Raw genomic sequence first — 21,213 nt, 5'->3', positions numbered from 1 at the left:
TATTATGACTCCAGTCTTTAGGATTTCCAGAAAGTTTTCCTTTCAGTTTTAGTTAAGTTTCCTAGCACACCTCTGAATTAGGTGAGGAAAGTAAATGCTATAGAAGAAGGGAAAAGAAAGAAAAATGGGGAAAGTGGCATTTTCCTGCATTTTATTATTTTGCTATTGGAAGGAGGCAAGTAGGCTACAGCTGATGTAGCAGCTTTGTCAACAAGCTGGGCTCTTCTGTTGGTGGAGCTGGATGGAGGAGTTAGAAGCCAGGAGCTAATCCACTGTTGTCACACTTATTTATAAGAATAAACAGTCTCCCATGAATCACCAGTTTTGAATATCCAATCAGGATGAATCCAGAATGGCTTTATTCCACCCAAGATTGAAGTGTAGATAAAACCACAAAAGTGCCAGGATGGGGAGTCACTTCCTGGGGATCATGGAACATTTACCTTTAACAACCATCATTAGCTGATTCCAGCTTACTCCCCTGTGAACTACTGGTGAAATAATCGCCACTCTCTGCTCTACTTCTTTAAGGAAGAAATCCATTTGAGAAGGTGAGCTTTTCCCTTTCTAGAATTTCCCAGCTCCACATACTTAAAACTTTCCTTTGTAAATTGCTGAAAGAGAGCAGAGACCCCTCAGGCTCAGAAATGAACCTCTTTCTCTGTTGGATCTGGTTTCTCTGTTGGACCTGGCCAAGGCCCAGGCCGAGCCAAGGAAGGGGGCTCTGTCTTCAGAGTGACCTTCACTAATGCTGTTTGGGACTCCAGAGACCTGAGACTGCTGCTTATAACTGTTCTCGGCAAGACCCTGGGTAGAAATCGCTATGAGGCATTTCTGTGTTTATAGCATCTTCCCACTTCAGCACTGGGAATACTGATCGGCACAGATGCTTTTTCTGTTCTCACTACCTTTTGCAGAAACTTGGTAGACGGCAGAACAGTTCCCATTCCTCATTCCAGCCATGCCATCCAAGAGCACATTTCCCAGACCCTTTTCCACATGACCACAAAAATGTCTTGGGGATCAGATTCTTTGAAAAGACAAGAAAATTTTCTCCAGCCCTGTCTCTGGGAATGGGGCCATGTTTGCAAAAAACAAAGGGCTCCCCTTGTGAGTGAGATGTTCAGTGTGTGTTTTGGTGAAGAATGTATTTCACAGATGACTCGAGTGAAATCGTACGAATTCATTTATTCTGCTATGTGGTCAAGTTATAAGTGCAAGACAATGAATTGGCCTGCTTCAGGAGGTTACTGTCCACTAAGAGAGCCATGTAGATCCACAAACATATGCATAATATTCATCCTAACAAAAGTATAGACAACATAAGGTGCTATATATGAGATTAATCCTGTCTGAGAAATTACAGATGCTTTTTTACCCATCTCTGCTTTTGCATAAATCTTTCCTCCTGTCTAGAGAACCTTTCCCTGGCTACCCTTCCAGGGCCTCAAAGATATCAGTCAGGTGTCACCTCTTCTCAGGAGCCTGTCCGGGTACTGCTGATCTGATTTGTTGCCTTGCCTTGACTTGTTCCTGTATTTTTCTTTACTACAGAGCTAATCACATCATATTTTAATGATTTGGTATTTGACTTCCTGACTAAAGTGTGAACTCCTGTAGGCAGAGATGAAATGTTCTATTTCAGCATTCCCAGTGTCTAGATGTTACTCTGTTTTCAAAAAGAGAGGATGAATAAGTGAATGTCAAGTTAATTAAGCTTGGTATTGCAGCTTTTGTGCTTATCAGAGTTTCAGGATTGAAGCCGAAGTGATATTTATGTTTTTGACCATTGGCTTTTTTACATCAAGAAAGAGTAGTTATCTAAAAATGGAATCCATATTTCCATCTACTCATGTGAAAAATTCTCTGCGGAGCTTTACAGAAATGGATTTTTGTTGTTTTTCCACTAGAACAGATGTTTTATCCTGTGACTGGGAATGGTGAAACTACATTTCAGGGCTTTTAAGGAAGAGGAGATAACCTGCTCTTTTCTAATGTTTATTTCCTCAGGTTTTATCATTTTGAGATTCTTTTATAATAGCGGGCATTCATATTTTAGAGTCATATTTTAGTTCGGTTTACATTGTCAGAGCTCATGTCTGCTTTTGCAATTTACATGGACCAGAGGTAATCCTAAAAAGCTGCAATCAATATCTAAAAGACTGGGATTTTCCATTCTTCATTGTCCTTATCTAACGTTTCAATGTGGCATTAGTGCTTTTCGTATCTTGCCATTCCAAAATGCTTAAAAACAAAAAAAGAATGAGTCCCATGATTTTAAATACCACATGGTGTATATTAAGAATTTATCAGAATGGAAAAGAGAGAAGGAACAGTTTTTTTTTTTTTTTAAATCAAACATTTATATAGTGCTTTATCTTTACATAATTCTAACATTTTTCAAATACAAAGGAGCTTAACATTTAAAACAATCCTATGATATTGTTGTTACCTGTCTGATAGATAAGGGAACTAGGGAACAAAATATTAATGTAGGCAGGTTGAAGAATAAGCAATCAAAGACTAAATAAACAACAGGAGGACCACAACTAGAGATTTCTAGTAATGTCTGCACATTGGAGGCAGAGCTGAGAAACAGAATGTATCATTTTCTTTACCCTTCACAAAATAGATTTTATTTTGTGTGTCAGGGTACTTTATCACATTTTCAAAACTGATATGTTGACTTCTTCCCTTAAAAGAAGGACCAGAATACGATTTCCAATCCACACTTAGGAAAAGAGGCATCAGACCCTATCAAACATGGAATCAGATATAGCACTTCCAAAATCATGTCCATGTGCCTTGAAAGTTGGTATTTTACTCTATAAAGAGTTTTGCTTCATCCCTCACAACATTAGTGTTTATTCCATTGAGTTTCAGATGTCACTGTGCCCCAAATTGGTATTATATCAATCCTTTCTTCTTATAGACTAAAGAAATTACCTATCCCTTTGTGTGTGTGTGTGTGTGTGTGTATGTGCATGCGTGCGTGCGTGTGCGTGCATGCACTCAGTCGTGTCCAACTCTTTTGCATCCCCATGAACTGTAGCCTGCCAGGCTTCTCTGTGCATGGAATTCTCCAGGCAAGTATACTGGAGTGCATTGCCATTTCCTTCTCCAGGAGCTCTCCCCAACCCAGGGATCAAACCCGCATTTCCTAGAGGTAGTTTCTTTACCCCTGCGCCACCTGGGAAACCCATCCCCTATCTTAGTTTAAGTCATTTTTTCTCAGCTTCTGGCAGTTGCCTTTTTGTTTGAGTCATTTTATATTTCCCTAGCTTTCGACAAAGTCACTTATTTTAATAAAAACCTGTATTATTGCTAAATTGTCCAAGTGCCCTGTGAATGCTTGAATGCCGTGAGGCTACAGTGCAGTTTAAGGGAGCCAGAAAATTGCTAGTTGAAGGAAATGCTGTCTAAAATGAGAGTGAAATTAATAGCATTCCCTGGAGGGTCAACTCTTGGACTCTCCGTGATTCTTGGGCACAAAGAGACAACAGCTGTAACCCGCTCGTAAATAGCTCTGGACCACACATTTCAAAATGTCTGCATCAGTGGGAAAAACAGTTTTGATTCTTAAAATTACCGACTTGATTCAGAGTTTGGGCCTTGTAAAATAATCAAGCTGTCACGTCTTAAAAAAGTCTGAGATCAAATATAAAATTCCATGGCTCTGGAGTAACCATTAAGACCCAGAGCAACCAATATTTAAGCATCTGGGCTTTGAAGACAAGTCAAAAAAATGTAGAGGAAGTCATTGCAAAATAAGATGGGGGAAAAAAACTGTAAAAAGTGAATATTGATTAAATTGTATGAGATCTTTAAGAGCTCAGATGTCAAGTAGGGCACTCTATTTTCTTATATAGGCATTAGTTACAGAATAAGAGCTAGATATGCAGAAAAAAAAGAGATAAAGGGCCGCCTTGTCATTGAGTCCAGACATTCTATCAGTGTGTGCCTCATAAGAAAATAAAGAGAAATCAAAGTGCCCTTAATCTTCAGATCTCACCCTCTAATACTTAAGTATATTGCTGTGTCCACATTTCACATTGGATACTGTTTTTGCATGTATGAATGAATAATACACAAAGTCCACTCTAACTTCACACCATCACTTTGTGATGCCTTTGTTTTCCGAGATCCAAGTGAATAAATTATAGAGTTAATGGCTGCTATAAAATAACCACTGTGTGTTTTCCAAAGACACATACCAGTGATTTATGGGCAAGAGAATAAAAAACAAGAACTTGTTAAATCACTTCAGGAAACACTAAGGTACCTGCAGATTGCCTCGGTAAATTCCTGCTCCATCATGTAAACAGGTAAGTCTCCGTGCCTTGGTTTCCCTGTCTGTACCATGGGGATCATGATATAGCTACCTTATGAGTTGGCATTAGAATTAAATATGTTAATATATATAATGCTGATAAGTATTTAGGACAATGCCCAGCACATAGCAAGCAACTATATGCATATTTATTGTTGTTCTTATTTTTAGTTTTTTAAATTTATCCATGCAGTCAAACACTAAGTAGTGTTGATTTTATAGCAGCTAATTTTTGCCATGTGTTCACAATATTCCAGACACTGTGCTAAGAACTTATCAGTGATTATTTCATTTAATTTTTGACAACATCATAAGGTAGCTACGATTACTATCCCTCTTTTAAAGATGAGAAAACTGAGGCACAGACAATGTAACTTGTCAGAGTAATAAAGCTAGTGAGTGGTAGAATCAGAATATGCCAATATATGATATTATTGTCATCAGCATAAACCAGATATATTTTTATTACATTAACTTCCTCTTCCTATATCCTTGCCCCTTATACTGCGATCCTATAGTTCCCGTAGTAGGACTTGGTCATCAGTTTTTAATTTACCTATGACATTATTTTTAGTTGAATAATTCTGCTAGGTAGAATCTCTTTGTCCTATTGTAGACTTTTCTTACCTAGGTCATTTAACTGAAAGTAACCTTTCTAAGCTGAACCACCACACAAAGTTAAGTTTCCCCCCTAATTCCCAAGGTAAGCCAATGTCAAGAATAAATTCTCTGATATGAATCATTTTAACCCTGGGAAATGCCTCGTATAGGTGTCAACAGAGCTGAGGAATAAAGAGATTCTTCCAACCTGGAATGAAGATGTCCAATAAAAACAGTAGCCTCTTTAAAATGCCTTTTGAAACATTAAAGAATTAGTAGTTTCCTAGAATTATCAACACCCTGCATAAGACAAAGAAAGAAGAATGCTATCCTTCACCACACCCCTCCCCGAGTATTTTATGTCCTCCACTCTGCCGGCCTTGGTATCATTAGAAATCACTGGATTGCTTGGATAGCAGAGTCTTTGTCCTTGAAAACTACAGTGTCCATGAGGAAAGACTGAGCAGGGCATCTTTCTTTTGTTGGCTAGAGAATAATGCATTCGAATAGATATTCTTAGAAATGAAGAAAATGCATCAAATCTGTTTAAGGCTCTTTTGCTTTCTACCATTGTTCTCATTCAGCCTTAGAGATTCAGATGGAAATAAAATTCTGGGGCTTGTTTCCTTAGTCCTTGCCACATACTGAAACAATTTAACTGACTTTTTTTTTTTTTTTTTTTTTATGAAGACATCTGTTTAAGGAACATATAGTCACAAAGAGAGGCAAAGAGTCCGATTGCCCTCTGCCCTCTCCTCTGGCTCTGGCTTTATAACTAATGCAGGACAGGGAGAGACGGCAAAGCAGCTATTTATTAGCTCCCAAACTCACACTTGCCAAACTGTTGCTTAATTTGCCAATATAAAGGCATCAAATTGCCAATAGTTAAACCAGGAGATTTCACGTGTTGGATTTTTACAACTAGCCATATACATCTGTGAACAAGTTCACGTATAAACACCTCGGGCTCAGTCAACTCTCAGAATGCATTACAAGAGCTATGACAAATGAACCTGTCAGTCTGCTGGTACCATGATACGTGTAGAGATCCACGCTGGGGTATTCACCTTCCATATCTTGAGTGAGGTAACCGTCCTGAAGAGACATTAGTGAGTCTCCCTCTGTACCTCGCCCCCAACACCTTCCAGGCTGACCTCCCCACACAGCATCCAGGCTTATTGGACAGGCTCAAGGCCCTGCCTTATTAGGGTATTTCAAGCACCTTGCATATCATTATCCCTTGTGACTCTCCCAAAGCTCCTTGAGGTAGGCAGGTCTAGGATCCTGCCTCTCACTGTGACTATTATGTTCCCTTAAGTGGATATCTTTAAAGCCAGGGGAAATCAGACACCAGAGGACTATGGCTTACTTAAGGTTACTAAAGGGCCAAGAAAAAGAGAAAGTCCTCAAACCTGGGCCTTCTGACTTTTAAGTTCAAATTGTCCTTCCAGGCGACCTGCTTCCATTGATGAAATCAGGCTGTGCCCCAAGCCACAGAGAATATGTTGCTTTTGCAGATTAACCTTAATTTTCTCTATAGGTAGAGTGGTTCATTTGCAAAAACTATTACACTTATTCAACATTTGAGTGATGTTTATATCCAAGCTAACTCTGTGGATCCTTCGCATAAGACAGTTTCCTCCTTTGTTCACAAGATAATGATTTGAGTCTCATAGGCCCTCTGTTCAGTAGGTAGTTCATGGTGAGAACTAGAGACTTAACAACAATGGTATTTACAGGCGTTTCAGTCTTCTCTCTGTACCGCTGTTGTTTATCCCAGGATAACAGAAGCTATAGTACAGTAGTTTTGATCCAATTTCAAAGTGTTTTAATTAGAGAACACAAGTATATACTCCTTATTCCATACATATGAAATAAGTGAGAATTGGAAAATTTAACCATTCATCCAATATTTTGATACTAACTTGATTAATCTTAAAATCTTAGATTAAATAAAAATGTTTCAAATTTGCCCTTGTGCAGTAGAAAAAGGAATGAATTCATATATTTATGGTCTACCTACTGCTTATGTCAAATAGACACTTGGTGCCATTGTGATTTTGTCTCTCTGTGGGGCCTCAATTTAAGGGAAGAACCAAGTGGGTGATGCACAGCACAGCTTCAACCCCCGTCCATTTACAGAACCTCCTGGGATCCAGTCTTCATTTGTAACAACCATGTTCTAAGTAGAGGCACTTTGAATTTTATAAGCATTTGTTCTTTTCTCTGGGGATACATAGTCATTTATAGTCATATAGATTTTAGTCATTTATAATGATTTAGGTGGCTATATAGCATTTGATTTACTGTCAGTGATGAAATTAGTTTTCCAATGAAAATAGCAAGAATATCTATATCTGGATTTGCCTCAACATAAATAGAAGCTGCTGGTATGCTTGTATCATTACCTAATCTTTCCCAAAGCTTATATTCCTGAGCATTGATGTCAAATGATCAAGAAAGTTTCGCATCTCTTGTTCACTTCCACCCACATAGAGTTGAATGATCTCTGCACCAGTCTTATTTTCAGGACTGCCCCACTCCATGGCCTTTGACCTGGCTGTGGTTGGAAAGTCTTGGGACACAAATTCCATTGCCCTTTGGTATTGGGCTGGACAGCCAAGCTCTGCTGTTACTAGTTTATTTTTAATCCTAGAAAGTATGTGCTTGTTTCCACAATGAGCAGATGTGGATAAATCAATATGCTGGGCTAGTAGCATGGTTAGATGTGGTGCCCCAGGTGTCCTGGGTTGAAGACAAGTATGAGAATGTCTTCCTGGGAGGCACACAGCTGGACAGCTGCAGCGCCCAGTGTATGTCATTCAGAAGGGCTGCTCCATATCTTCCTGTGGCCCTCTGACCCCTGACTATTCAGTGAAGGAAATGAGCAACTGGGACAGAATGGTCTAGAAGCAACGATACGATGCCTTCTTTATACAGGAACAGAGAGCTGAAGGGTGGGGACATCAGAGAAGGCATGGCCTCATGCCTAAGTACCAACACCCAGCAGTTCCTGGGAGTCCCAAGAAGTAGGACCCCCTCTCAGTGTTCTAAGACAGGAGACTGACAGTCCAACGGCTCTAAAATGAAGAGAGGCACATGGTATTAACTATTTCTTTTTTTTCATCCTCATCCCCATTGCTAGGCAAGTACCTTTAAGTGATTCACTTATTAGGAATTTCGCCCCATCCCGAGGCAATGAACCAGAGAGAGGAAAAGTTCAGAGTAACCTCAAAATACCATGATATCACTTAACAACCTTATTTAGCAAATTGCTGAGTACTGAGCCTCACTTTCAAAGTATAGGGTTATGCTTCGCCCTTATTAGGGCTAATAAATAGCATCTAATTTTGGACACCCTATTGAGTACTTAGGGACTATCCATATTGCTTATACTTTAAGTGAAGTTCCTGACACACAGCTTTTTTCCCCCACAAATCGGTGAGCAGGACCAGGATTTGTGCACCTTATGGAGCTTCTTCTTGGCTTATCCATTCACAGAAAGTATCTCCTTAGACTTCTTAATTGCAAAGAGTGTTTGGAATGTGTGCATCTTCCCACAGGGAGCCCAAACTAACTCTGCATCACACATCTTGTAGTACATGCAGAGCGCGTGTCAGTGCTCTATCTGATTTGCTATAGGCAGTGGTAGCAGAGTGAGCTCAAGGGTGAAATTAGCTCAGGCTAATTTAGAAACATTTATTTAGCATATGTTCTCTAAGTAAAACATAAAATTGCAAGCACAATGGTGAACAAGAAGTGGAAAATATTAAAATGCCACTGCCCAGTATAGTGCCACCTAGACTAGGATGGGGATTAGGTTTGCAGGCTTACTCTAATTTGGCTGGGGGGTCAGCTAGTGTGACTTCTATACCCATGTCTAGAGGTTTGCAGAGGTACAGTGACCTTACCCAGTACGTAGGGAACAGTCTCTGCATTGTTGGTACTGGGACCATGTCTCCTGACTCCTCCATTATGGAAAGCCTTTGAGTATTTAGGGAGCTTCTGTTATTATATGAAGATGCTTACATCTTTGTCAATTAACTCAAATGAGAAAAGGAAGGTGTCGGATTAGAGGTGGGAATCTGTGTAGAAACTTCCTACCCCTTATCTGCTTCTCATGATTGCCACTAGCAGAAGGAACCTCCAAAACTGATGTTCTTATTTCAGGTACAGGGACCTATTATGGATCTACGTTAGGTGCTCAATTAAATATGTGTTGATTGAATCAGATCAGGGGAGAGCCATGAGATGGAAATGGAAATTGAAAAATAAACTTGGGGCATTATTAAAAGTGGACTCTGGATAGAAAAACCAGTCAATCAGTGGGACATTGGAAGGAAAAGGAAAGAGTGTGTCTCTCTCTTTCACTGCTGCATCACAGCATCTCCTATAAGTTGGTGGTCGACAAATGTGTGTTGAATTAAATCTTTATTTACCACACAGATATTTAATGTGTAAGGCACTGTTCTTGCTGCTGCTAAGTCACTTCAGTCATGTCCGACTCTGTGCGACCCCATAGATGGCAGCCCACCAGGCTCCCCCATCCCTGGGATTCTCCAGGCAAGAACACTGGAGTGGGTTGCCATTTCCTTCTCCAATGCATGAAAGTGAAAAGTGAAAGTGAAGTCACTCAGTCGTGTCCAACCCTCAGCAACCCCATGGACAGCAGCCTACCAGGCTCCTCCGTCCATGGGATTTTCCAGGCAAGAGTACTGGAGTGGGGTGCCATTGCCTTCTCCACTGGGAATTCCCTGCCCTCAGGTAACTTCTGCATTCTAATGGGAGAAACAAATAATCAACAAGAAAACAAACGCAACATCAGGTAGTGTTGGTTGTTAAGTCGTGTCTGAGTGTGACCACATGGACTACAGCACAGCAGGCTTCCCTGCCCTTCATCATCTCCCAGAGTTCACTCAGACTGATGTCTGTTGAGTCATTTGAGTCGATAATGCCATCCAACCATCTCATCCTCTGTCACTCCCTTCTCCTCCTGCCCTCAATCAGGTAGTGATAAGGAACTTGAAAAATAAATATATACATAAGTTAAGGGGATGGAGAATGAAAAAGTGCTTGATATTGTAGTGAGATAGGTCAGAAATGATCTCCGAGGAGATGATATTTCATTTGGGTCAAGAAAGAGGAGGAAAGACATCATACAAAGATCTGGAGTCAGCTTTCCAGGTACAACTAAAGCCCAGGAAAGAGCTGGCCGGGGGAGCTTGAGGAACAGAGAGAGGCACTGTTTCTGGTGCCCAGTGACCTTGGGGAGGAAGCTGAGGGTAGATTAGAAAAGAGTCCTAGGCCAGGCCAGGGAGGGCTCTGTCGGCTATGGCAAGGGGCTTTGGAGGCTTGTTCTAAGTATGAGAGAAAGACATTAAAGGATTTTGAACGTGGGAGTGACATGACTGGATGTGAACATAGGATTAACATGACTGTGTTTTTAAAAATTCCTCTGACTGCTCTGTGGCAAGTTAGCCTGAGGCAGGGCAGGTTGGGTATAGGGCCCTAGGGCACCAGTGAGGAAGGATGAGTGTATAATCCAAGCAAGAGAGGATGTGCCATAATGTTGATGGCACCAATGAAAGTGATAAAGGAAAGGGGTGCTTTAAAACAGAATGAAGTAATGCCATTTGCAGCAACATAGATGGACCTAGAGGTGCCATACTGAGTAAATTAAGTCAGACAGAGAAAGTGAAATATCATATGACATCCCTTGTATATGGAGTCTAAAAAGAAATTGTACAAATGAGCTTGCATCCAAATCAGAAACAGACAGACTGAGAACGAGCTTATGGTTGCCAGTGGGAAAGGGTGGAGGGGGAGGGAATAGTTAGGGAGTTTGGGAGAGACATGTACACACAGCTATATTTAAAATGGATAACCAACAAGGACCTTCTGTATAGCACATGGAACTCTGCTCAATGTTATGTGGCAGCCTGGACGTGAAGGGATTTTGGGGGAGAATGGATACATGCTGAGTCCTTTCTGTGATAGTTCTAAAACTATCACAACTTTGTTAATTGGCTATACCCCAAGGGGGGAAAAAAAATAAAGTTCCTAGGATAAATACTTAAAAAAAACCAGCCTGAGGGAAATCCATGGTGGTCCAGTGGTTAGGACTCTCTGCTTTCACTACCGAGGGTGTGGGTTCAATCCCCAGTTGGGAGCTAAGGTCCTGCAGCCTGCGCAACACAGCCAAAAAAGAATACAAAACCAGCCTAAACTGTATACTTAAAAGATCCTGGAAAGATAGCCCCAGCCCTAAGGCCCATAAAGATAGCCTCCTCCTAGCTTCCTACCTAGGCACCTTTGAACCTCTGGGAACCTACCTCTTACCCTGTGTGGTCAGCAGAATAATGCCCCCCCTCCTTTCCTGTGTGTGTGTGTGCGCGTGCGCACACACACACACACACACACAACCTGTCTATTCACATGGGCCCTTAAAAGCAAAGACACTTTGCTGTCTGCAGTCAGAGGCAGATGTGACTATGGAAGAATAGAGGGATGCTACATTGCTGACTTTGAAGACAGAGGAAGGGGCTATGAGCTGAGGAGTATGGGTGGACTCTGGAAGGTGGAAAAGGCAACAGAACAGATTCTCCCTTGGTGCCTTTGGATAGGAACACAGCCCTGCTGACACTTTGATTTTGGTGAGAGAGCTGTGTAGGATTTCCAACCTACAGAAGTAAGTACCCTCTGGCCCTCAGGCTCCCTTACAATCAGTAGCTTTCTGCTCCCATGCTTGACAGAGCTCAAGTTCATATTCAGACTGAGCTCAATAAATCCTCTTCTTGCTTTAAAATTTCTCATGTGGTTCTATAGCATCTCTCATATTATATTGGATTGGCCAAAATTTCCATTTGGGTTTTTCATAACATCCTATAGAAAAACCCGAACAATCTTTTTTGGCTAAGCCGATAGAAACAGTCAATAATAGAACTGTGTTCTTTGAGGCTTGAGAAGGCTCACCGCTCCTTTGATGTGAAGTGCCCTGATTCTCTTCGTGGTCATAGACCCATTGTCCTCATGGTTTTCACAGGCACTTGAGTGTCTGCAAGCCTCGAGGACATCCTGAGTTCCCATTTGAAGCTTTTGTGCTCTCCAAATTGTGTTTCTTAATCGCATGCTGCTCCTTAAACAGCAAGTGAGGTTATTTTGGAGTTGAAGTGTGTTATTTGGGGAGGTTAATAGTTTGTAACAACTTTATTCTGTACTTCTATCTTTAGGGGATGATTTGCTTTATGTGTTTCCTTGCTACTGAAACTCCTTTTCCTTTAAGTTTGCACTCTCTCTGACCTCTCTTGGTTCCGGGCCTGTCACTCACCAAGGGAGTGACTCACCAAGGAGAGAGGAGCCCTCTCAGGGCTTTGGGGTTTATTGATACAATGGAATAGTTTCCAGAATGTAGTTTACCAACTGTGACCTATTTTTTTGCCCTTATACATGTGCATAGGAATCCAGATGGTTTGATTAAATATAGCCTCTCCTGGCTCTAAAGGGAACACTTTTCAGCTTGAAGTATAGAGAATTAACCACATGATTCCCATTAACATTAATGGGGGGCGGGTACCAAGGCATTCCCCGTACTCTGAGCTGCAAAGACAACCCTAACGTTTGCTAAAGGGACAGTTCTATTTATAGACCATCTAGCTAATAGTGTTGTGCCAGTGCATGAAAAATTTCTTGCCCCGAGAATGTACATTTAGAGGCAGATGAACCAGTACAGCATTTCTCAAACTTTAGTTTGTGTTAAGAACTATTTATTGAATTGCTAAAAATGGAGATTCCTGGGCCTGTTTTTTAAGAATCCCACCTTAGTGAGTCTGGGGCAGGCCCCAGGAAATTTCATCGTTAGCACCCATAGCGTATGCACCATGGCCTGGAATTTGGGATAAGTAATTTCTTCTTTCTTAATTTTTTTTTTGAAGTATAGTTATATTAGTTTCTGGTGTACAGCAAGTGATTCAGTTATACAAATATATATGTATATTCTTTTTCATATTCTTTTATATACAGGTCATTACAAGATATTGAACATAGTTCCCTGTGCTATATGCTATATTAGGATCTTGTTGTTTATCTTTTTTATCTGTAGTAGTTTACATCTGATTATCCCAAACTCCTAAGTTATGCCTCCCTGCCCTCTTTCCCCTTTGGTAACCATAAGTCTGTTTTCTATGTCTGTGAGTCTGTTTCTGTTTTGTAAATAAGGTTATTTGTATCACATTTTAGATTCCACATATAAGAGATATTGTATTTCCTAACTTTTGATTACTCATTTGATTATAAGTCCAACTCTTTGTGACCCCATGGACTATACACTCCATGGAATTCTCTAGGCCAGAATACTGGAGTGGGTATCCTTTCCCTTCTCCAGGGGATCTTCCCAACCCAGGGATCGAACCCAGGTCTCCTGCATTGCAGGCAGGTTCTTTACCGGCTGACCCACAAGGGAAGCCGGACTTTCACTTGATTGTAAGACTGTTAATGTCAGCATGATGAGTTCATTTTCAGGATTCGATGTGATAAAAGATCACCCACCACAATTCCCTAATTCCATTTCCCTTCCCCCTCCCATCCTATTGACCAAGAGATAAGCGCTCAGAGGGGAAGGTAAGCTATCACTCACGAGTTTCCTCGTGCCTTCCTGCTGACCGGTCCCAGGACACTCACAGGACACAGTGTGGGAGAGCCCTGATTATCACAGAGGAGGGAATCACTGTAGGAGAGTCTCCGTGTGCTGGACACATGCCTGAAACTCACTGAAGCTGTCTATTCTCCTATAATATGAGAAAAAGTTTCTACTTTTAGAGTTGTTAGAATTCAAAATATGGTTCATGAAGTGCCTAGCACAACCTGCCCCATGGTCGGTACTTAACTAATGCATGTACTATGCGTTTCTATCATTTTGTTCTCATTTATTCATTCAGTAAAAAGTTGCTGAATACCTTCTGCACCCAGGTACCACAATGGCTGCTGCAACACAGCCAAGTACACGTTCCCCACCGTCACAGCACTTGCAGCTGAGAGGGGCCAAGCAGACAATTACAGAACAGTGTGTTGAGAATTTAGTGTCTTTCTCTGGATTGGTGTTCTTAGAGACAACCACAGGACTTTAGAAGAAAGGCTTCATACACAGAATAGTTGCATGACAGGAAAATGTTAAAAAAAAAAAATAGTCGTCTGTCTGTGTGACAAGCCCACTGCATTCATTAGTCAATGTGACTAAGTTTCTGGGATAGCAGTCCATGTATTCTTCCTGCCTTCTTCCCTCCACTTCCATCACTTACAAAGGACAAGGATTATGGGTGAAGTTATCTGGAGACATAAGACTCATCTAGTGACTCAGCAAACATAGTCTTTTACTTGCAAGGGAAGGATCCAGAATCTTGTTAACACATCAGCAAAGCCGTTACTCTTTTGTTTTCTTGTTTTATGTTCCAGTTAATAATTGCAAGTGTTCAATAGTTGATGGTTGTAGAAGAATCCTCTTATTTTTACTCTATCTTAAGCAGGTTTACCCACTTTTTACAGAGCAAACCTATTGAAGTGGGCTTCCCAAAGTTTGCTAATAAGTGATGAACTTGATACACAAAAAAGCTACAAACAGGAAAGGAAAGCCCTCAGCCTCTGCCCTTTGCTTATATATCTTTTACTTCCAGGAGAGCTTAATAAAAAACTTGTATTAACAGGATGCTGCTAAGTCACTTCAGTCGTGTCCGACTCTGTGCAACCCCATAGACGGTAGCCCACCGGGCTCTCCCATCCCTGGGATTCTCCACGCAAGAATACTGGAGTGGGTTGCCATTTCCTTCTCCAATTGACAGGATCAGATCAGATCAGATCAGTTGCTCAGTCATGTCCAACTCTTTGTGACCCCATGAATCGCAGCACGCCAGGCCTCCCTGTCCATCACCAACTCCCGGAGTTCTCTCAGACTCACGTCCATCGAGTCAGTGATGCCATCCAGCCATCTCATCCTCTGTCATCCCCTTCTCCTCTTGCCCCCAATCCGTCCCAGCATCAGAGTCTTTTCCAATGAGTCAACTCTTCGCATGAGGTGGCCAAAGTACTGGAGTTTCAGCTTTAGCATCATTCCTTCCAAAGAAATCCCAGGGCTGATCTCCTTTAAAATGGACTGATTGGATCTCCTTGCAGTCAAAGGGACTCTCAAGAGTCTTCTCCAACACCACAGTTCAAAAGCATCAATTCTTCGGTGCTCAGCCTTCTTCACAGTCCAACTCTCACATCCATACATGACCACAGGAAAAACCATAGCCTTGACTAGACGAACCTTTGTTGGCAAAGTAATGTCTCTGCTTTTGAATATGCTATCTAGGTTGGTCATAACTTTCCTTCCAAGGAGTAAGCGTCTTTTAATTTCATGGCTGCAGTCACCATCTGCAGTGATTTTGGAGCCCAGAAAAATAAAGTCAGCCACTGTTTCCACTGTTTCCCCATCTATTTCCCATGAAGTGATGGGACCGGATGCCATGATCTTCGTTTTCTGAATGTTGAGCTTTAAGCCAACTTTTTCAGTCTCCACTTTCACTTTCATCAAGAGGCTTTTGAGTTCCTCTTCACTTTCTGCCATAAGGGTGGTGTCATCTGCATATCTGAGGTGATTGATATTTCTCCCGGCAATCTTGATTCCAGCTTGTGTTTCTTCCAGCCCAGCGTTTCTCATGATGTACTTTGCATATAAGTTAAATAAACAGGGTGACAATATACAGCCTTGACGTACTCCCTTTCCTATTTGGAACCAGTCTGTTGTTCCATGTCCAGTTCTAACTGTTGCTTCCTGACCTGCATACAGATTTCTCAAGAGGCAGATCAGGTGGTCTGGTATTCCCATCTCTTTCAGAATTTTCCACAGTTTACTGTGATCCACACAGTCAAAGGCTTTGGCATAGTCAATAAAGCAGAAATAGATGTTTTTCTGGAACTCTCTTGCTTTTTCCATGATCCAGCGGATGTTGGCAATTTGATCTCTGGTTCCTCTGCCTTTTCTAAAACCAGCTTGAACATCAGGAAGTTCATGGTTCACATATTGCTGAAGCCTGGCTTGGAGAATTTTGAGCATTACCTTACTAGCGTGTGAGATGAGTGCAATTGTGTGGTAGTTTGAGCATTCTTTGGCATTGCCTTTCTTTGGGATTGAAATGAAAACTGACCTTTTCCAGTGCTGTGGCCACTGCTGAGTTTTCCAAATTTGCTGGCATATTGAGTGCAGCACTTTCACAGCATAGTGAAAATTTTTTTGACAGGATAGTTTATCCTTAGTCATATCAGTTCAAGTCATTTACTGGTGAGCTAGCATGCTTTTTAAACCATCCAAGCTAGTGAGAGAGAAGCAGAGTACTAATTTCATTCACAGCCCACTGGAGAGACATGCCTGTGCTTAATGATGCAAGAAACAGTGATCCATAGGCCTCCACCTGCAGCTTAACCAAAATCATTGGCCCAGCGAAGAGAAAGTGTTCAATGAACTGAGGAAAAGGATGTGGTACAAAGTGTACACAAATCTATGAATGGCCTCCAGTGTGGTGCTGGTAATTGGCCAAGTCAAGTTCTCCGAGCTCTTCCCTTTAGAAAATTTGTTCTAGAAAATAGTACAAAATAAAATGGCAGGCACCATTCTCCACAGCCTTCTCACTTTCTGGTGTCAAGAAGCAATGGGCAGACTTCTTTCCACTGTTCTCAGAGTAGTTCCTAATCTCCCTCCATGCTACTCAGAGCTTTTACCTCAAACCTAAAGCTCCCAAGGCTCAAAGGAGACACTAAATAGCCCCTTGTTATCAAATTATTGAGAGTTCTGGGCTAGTAGTTTTAGGGTGGTGTGGTTGATGAGAAAAATGTAAACCTTGTCCTGGGTAGAAATAGTTCTCAGGTGCTGAGTGATGTTAATATTGAATTGAGGCTGGCAAGTTGAAGAGTAGGAAGCCTAGAAATACAGTTCTTCTGCAGTTTTGAAAGAAAGAAATACTTGTATATGGTAGCTCAGAGGAGACATCCTTATAGCAGCTTTTTAAAATGAACACTTACCTCAAATGAAGTTAAATAAGCTACGTGCACCACAATCTAGAAACTTATGAATTTAGTCTAATGGAGAAAAAAAAAACTACAGTAATTCTAAGCTTTCCTCTCACTTTGAAGGTTAGTGGTGATATGATTTGATGTAAGAGTGACTCTTCTTGGGAAGTTGATTTGGCCCATTTATGGAAAAATGGGTTAAACTGAATAGATGGAAATAGATAGCCTTAAGAAAAGCTTTCAAATGGCTTTTTCAGTGTATATTGAGATCTTTGCTTTTTAGTAGATTTTTTTTTTCTCTTTGCCTGAGACTTCCCTCAGTAAATAATTTCATGCTATAGAAATGCCAGGCTCTCAAATCTTGTTTCCAGTAATATATAAGGGGAGGCATGCTGTAAATAAACATTAATCATTTTTCAGCATCTTAGCTGTGGCCTGAGTACCACAGGGGAATGAAGCATTGCCTTTGGTCCTGAAGAACACCACATAAATCATTTAAAAATTGATTTTGTAGCTACAAAATTGCAGGCTTTTGAGAAGGGCCTCCCTTCATCCCATGTAATCTTCAGGTCATGAACCTACAGGAAATAAAGAGTTCAGCAAAATGAATACAGCTTTTCAACCAGTTTTATTATCTGTCCACCTCTCTCCAACTTTTTAGTTACCTTCTATTAACCTTTGTTCAGAGAATTTTCTATCTCGGTAGGAAAAAAGAATTAATTTTTTTCAAAGCCAAGGATAAGATCAACAGGAACATCAGTTTTCTCCTGAAGAAAACTGGTTGATATGCTAAAATACCCACTGGGTGTTTTATTTCTAAGAAGCAACAAGGATATCTGTAAGGTAATACAGTAAGGATCGGCCTTAATATCATAAGACTTGAGTTTGAATCCTAGACCTGAATAGTGTTTAATCTTGGGTAAGATAGGATAACCAGATTTTGCTATAAAAACAAACAACTCCAAAAATGTCAGGGGCTTAAAACAACAGAGATTTCTTTCTTGCACATGCTGTATGTCCGGCATCATTAGCAGAGGGCTCTGCTCTTCCTTGTCCCCACTTCAGGACTCAAGATTTGGACATTCCTTTTCCTGGAACATCACTGTGATGGTACAGGGAAGGGAACGTGGCTTTTAAAGGCTTCCACCCAAAACCAGCACATGCTTCTCTCTTGTACATTTCATTAGTCACAGCAAGTCACGTGGCTGTGTCAAACTTTAAGGGGAAGGTGAAATATAAATCCTCCCTGAATCCTAGAAGCAATGAAAGTACTAATGTTCTACCCCTTTAAGCCTCAATTTTCTTACCTACAAATTATGTATACTGTTTTTATGAATCACAGTATTGTGATTAATCATTAATGAAATATGTTCTCTCTCTGTTTAATAATAACAACTAACACTAATTCAGCTGCTGTATGTGTCACTTACCATGCTAAGAATGCAGTATATTATTTGATGTTGTATTCACAGTGACCCCATAACGTCAGTTTTGTTATCACCACTCTACAGGTAAAACTGATGCTTAGAAAGGTTAAGAAACTTTCTCATGAATCAGCCAGCAAATAGTAAAGGCATGACTTAAATTATCTTTGTCAGCTGAGTCTCCAACCTATGCTTTGAGCCTGCTCTGTAGGTTGTTCAAACCTCAAGTCATTCATTGAAGGGATGTTCAAACTGTAGAACAACTTTGGAGTTGGTGTTGCCTCATGAAGCCATTTCAGTGCTTAAATATCTTACCTTCTCTGGAATTACAGGAGGGCCATTTGATGAGAACAATGTTCCTTCATGATCCTTGGGTACCTCTTTCCCCACTTCATTCTGTGCTTCCAGATTCACCTCCTGCCAGGTTAGTTGGTGAATGCTCTGGCAGGAGAACTAAATACGAACAACATTTTAGCTAATCTCTCTGGTCTCATATAATTTGTGTAGAACAGTTTGGCCTAAAACTGCTATTTTGGCCTTTATGCCAACCAGTTCCAGTGACAGATGCATTACTACAGTGAAAATTCCATGAGCAACCCATCTGCCAGTTTAGTTCAGGTCAGTCATTCAGTTGTGTCTGACTCTTTATGACCCCATGGACTGCAGCATGCCAGGCTTCCCTGTCCATCACCAACTTCTAGAGCTTACTCAAACTCATGTCCACTGAGTTGGTGATGTCATCCAACCATCTCATCCCCTGCTGTCCCTTCTACTCCTGCCTTCAATATTTACCAGCATCAGAGTCTTTTCTACTGAGTCAGCTCTTTGCATCAGGTAGTCAAAGTATTGGAGTTTCAGCTTCAGCATCAGTCCTTCCAGTGAATATTCAGGACTGATTTCCTTTAGGATGGTCTGGTTGGATCTCCTTGCAGTCCAAGGGACTGTCAAGTGTCTTCTCCAACTCCACAGTTCAAAAGCATCATTTTTCAGCACTCAGCTTTCTTTATAGTCCAACTCTCATATACATACATGACTACCAGAAAAACTGTAGTTTTGACTAGATGGATCTTTGTTGGCAAAGTAATGTCTCTGCTTTTTAATATGCTGTCTAGGTTGGTCATAGCTTTTTTTCCAAGGGGAAAGCTTCTTTTAATTTCATGGCTGCAGTCACCATCTGCAGTGATTTTGGAGCCCCCCTAAATAAAATCTGTCACTGTTTCCATTTTCTCCATCTATTTGCCACGAAGTGATGGGACCGGATGCCATGATCCTAGTTTTCTGAATGTTGAATTTTAAGCCAACTTTTTCACTCTCCTCTTTCACTTTAATCAAGAGGCTTTTTAGTTCCTCTTCACTTTCTGCCATAAGGTGGTGTCATCTGCGTGTCTGCAGTTATTGATACTTCTCCCGGCAATCTTGATTTCATATTCACCATAAATCCAGAATAGTTCTTGACACAGTGTAGGGACTCAGAAAATATTTTTTTTAATGAACAAATGGATGCTATTATATTTTTTCTTTAAAACAATATTTTTTTAAAATTTTACAACCTAAAAAAATTTATAATAAACAATTTTTACCACAGTGGTCTAGGACATAATAGAATATACTCATTTGATATCCAGGTCACATATTACCAGAATCCCCAATAGATCAAAGACCACATTTACCAGCTAATCTCCATTCCAATGTTGGCTTTGGTCATCATCAAACCTCAAGAAAATCCTTACCAACTTCTCACTTGGAGAAGAATGGTAACTATTGGTTTAAAGGAGACAGAGTGTTTATTTGTTCTTTCTTTCTGTGTGCCAAAAACTATAGTAGGTATTGGCAATATAGCAAGGAACAGAGCAGCCACGTGGCTGGTACTCATGGAGCTTCCAATTTACTTATGGAGAAAGCACTAAACAGATACTACACAAAAGAATACAAAATCATAAACTTTGATAAGATTGTTTAAGGAATGATCTTTTACCTATCCCCAAATCCCTTGATATCTGCCCCGTCACATTTTCTCTTTGTCTTAGGAAGGAACCTGTGAGATAAAACGTTTTCACTTATTATTGAGCTGCATTACCATGCAGTGTTCACTCCCACCTTTTCCTGTTAAATAATTCATCCACACCTGCTCATAAATGAAGCCATAGTAACTTGACATTCAGGATAGCATGGGGTCTTCTAATGGCTGATGTAAAAACTGCCTCATATTCAGGGTCTACCAGACCTCCCATCCTAAACTAGCATGGCCTACATCTCTAAGAGCAGGAAATCAAGTCAACCGAGTGAGACCTTGGGATTGAAGTCACCCCAGAACACCCTAAAACTTTTGTCCCATTTTGTGTGAGCACTTCAACTCCAGTAGAACCCTAGCAAAATACCAGGAGGGCAGTTTCCAATATATTCCCTTAGATTGGTGCCCCTGCTTAGTACTGAGGAGAAACCTTTTGTGCCAAAGGGGAAAATAACCAATAAATGGAATCTGAAAGGAGCTGAAATATGATTGTCTCTGCAAGCACAAGCTGTTAGTGTGTGTACAGAATACTGATGGCCTGGCGTTCCCCTGTTTCCTGCAGAAGAGAAACTCCGCAGGGGTAATTGATCTTGATGCATCCAGTGAGCACACCCCAGACTGGCCTTCCAGTTAGTGTGATAGAACAGACCACCTTGTTATGGAAGAAAATCCTCAGAACCAATATTTCCCAAAGTACAACAAGAGCCGATTTTACTTGGTTCTGTTGTGATCTTTTTATGCTCAATATATTCACATTGTAAAGAAAAATATATAGGCGTCCCTCATCTCTCTTCTTTCCTATATTTTCACCA

At 40.8% G+C, this 21,213-nt stretch overlaps 1 protein-coding gene and 1 long non-coding RNA gene across 15 annotated transcripts in view; both read left to right on the top strand.

Moving 5' to 3' along the window:
* The window catches only part of LOC129622957 (uncharacterized), an 88,386-nt gene extending 82,914 nt beyond the window's left edge, over positions 1-5,472 (top strand). The window contains exons 2-3 of the long non-coding RNA XR_008700200.1: positions 4,207-4,325; positions 5,101-5,472. This is a non-coding gene — a long non-coding RNA (uncharacterized LOC129622957). The remainder of the gene's footprint in view (positions 1-4,206; positions 4,326-5,100) is intronic.
* SLC8A1 (solute carrier family 8 member A1) overlaps positions 1-21,213 on the top strand; it is a 463,546-nt gene that overhangs the window by 269,769 nt on the left and 172,564 nt on the right. The window lies entirely within an intron of this gene.

Source organism: Bubalus kerabau, chromosome 11 (genome assembly GCF_029407905.1).
Source record: "Bubalus kerabau isolate K-KA32 ecotype Philippines breed swamp buffalo chromosome 11, PCC_UOA_SB_1v2, whole genome shotgun sequence".
Taxonomy (NCBI): domain Eukaryota; kingdom Metazoa; phylum Chordata; class Mammalia; order Artiodactyla; family Bovidae; genus Bubalus; species Bubalus kerabau.
The sequence above is the reverse complement of the archived record's forward strand: the minus strand, read 5'-3'. Positions and strand labels throughout refer to the sequence as shown.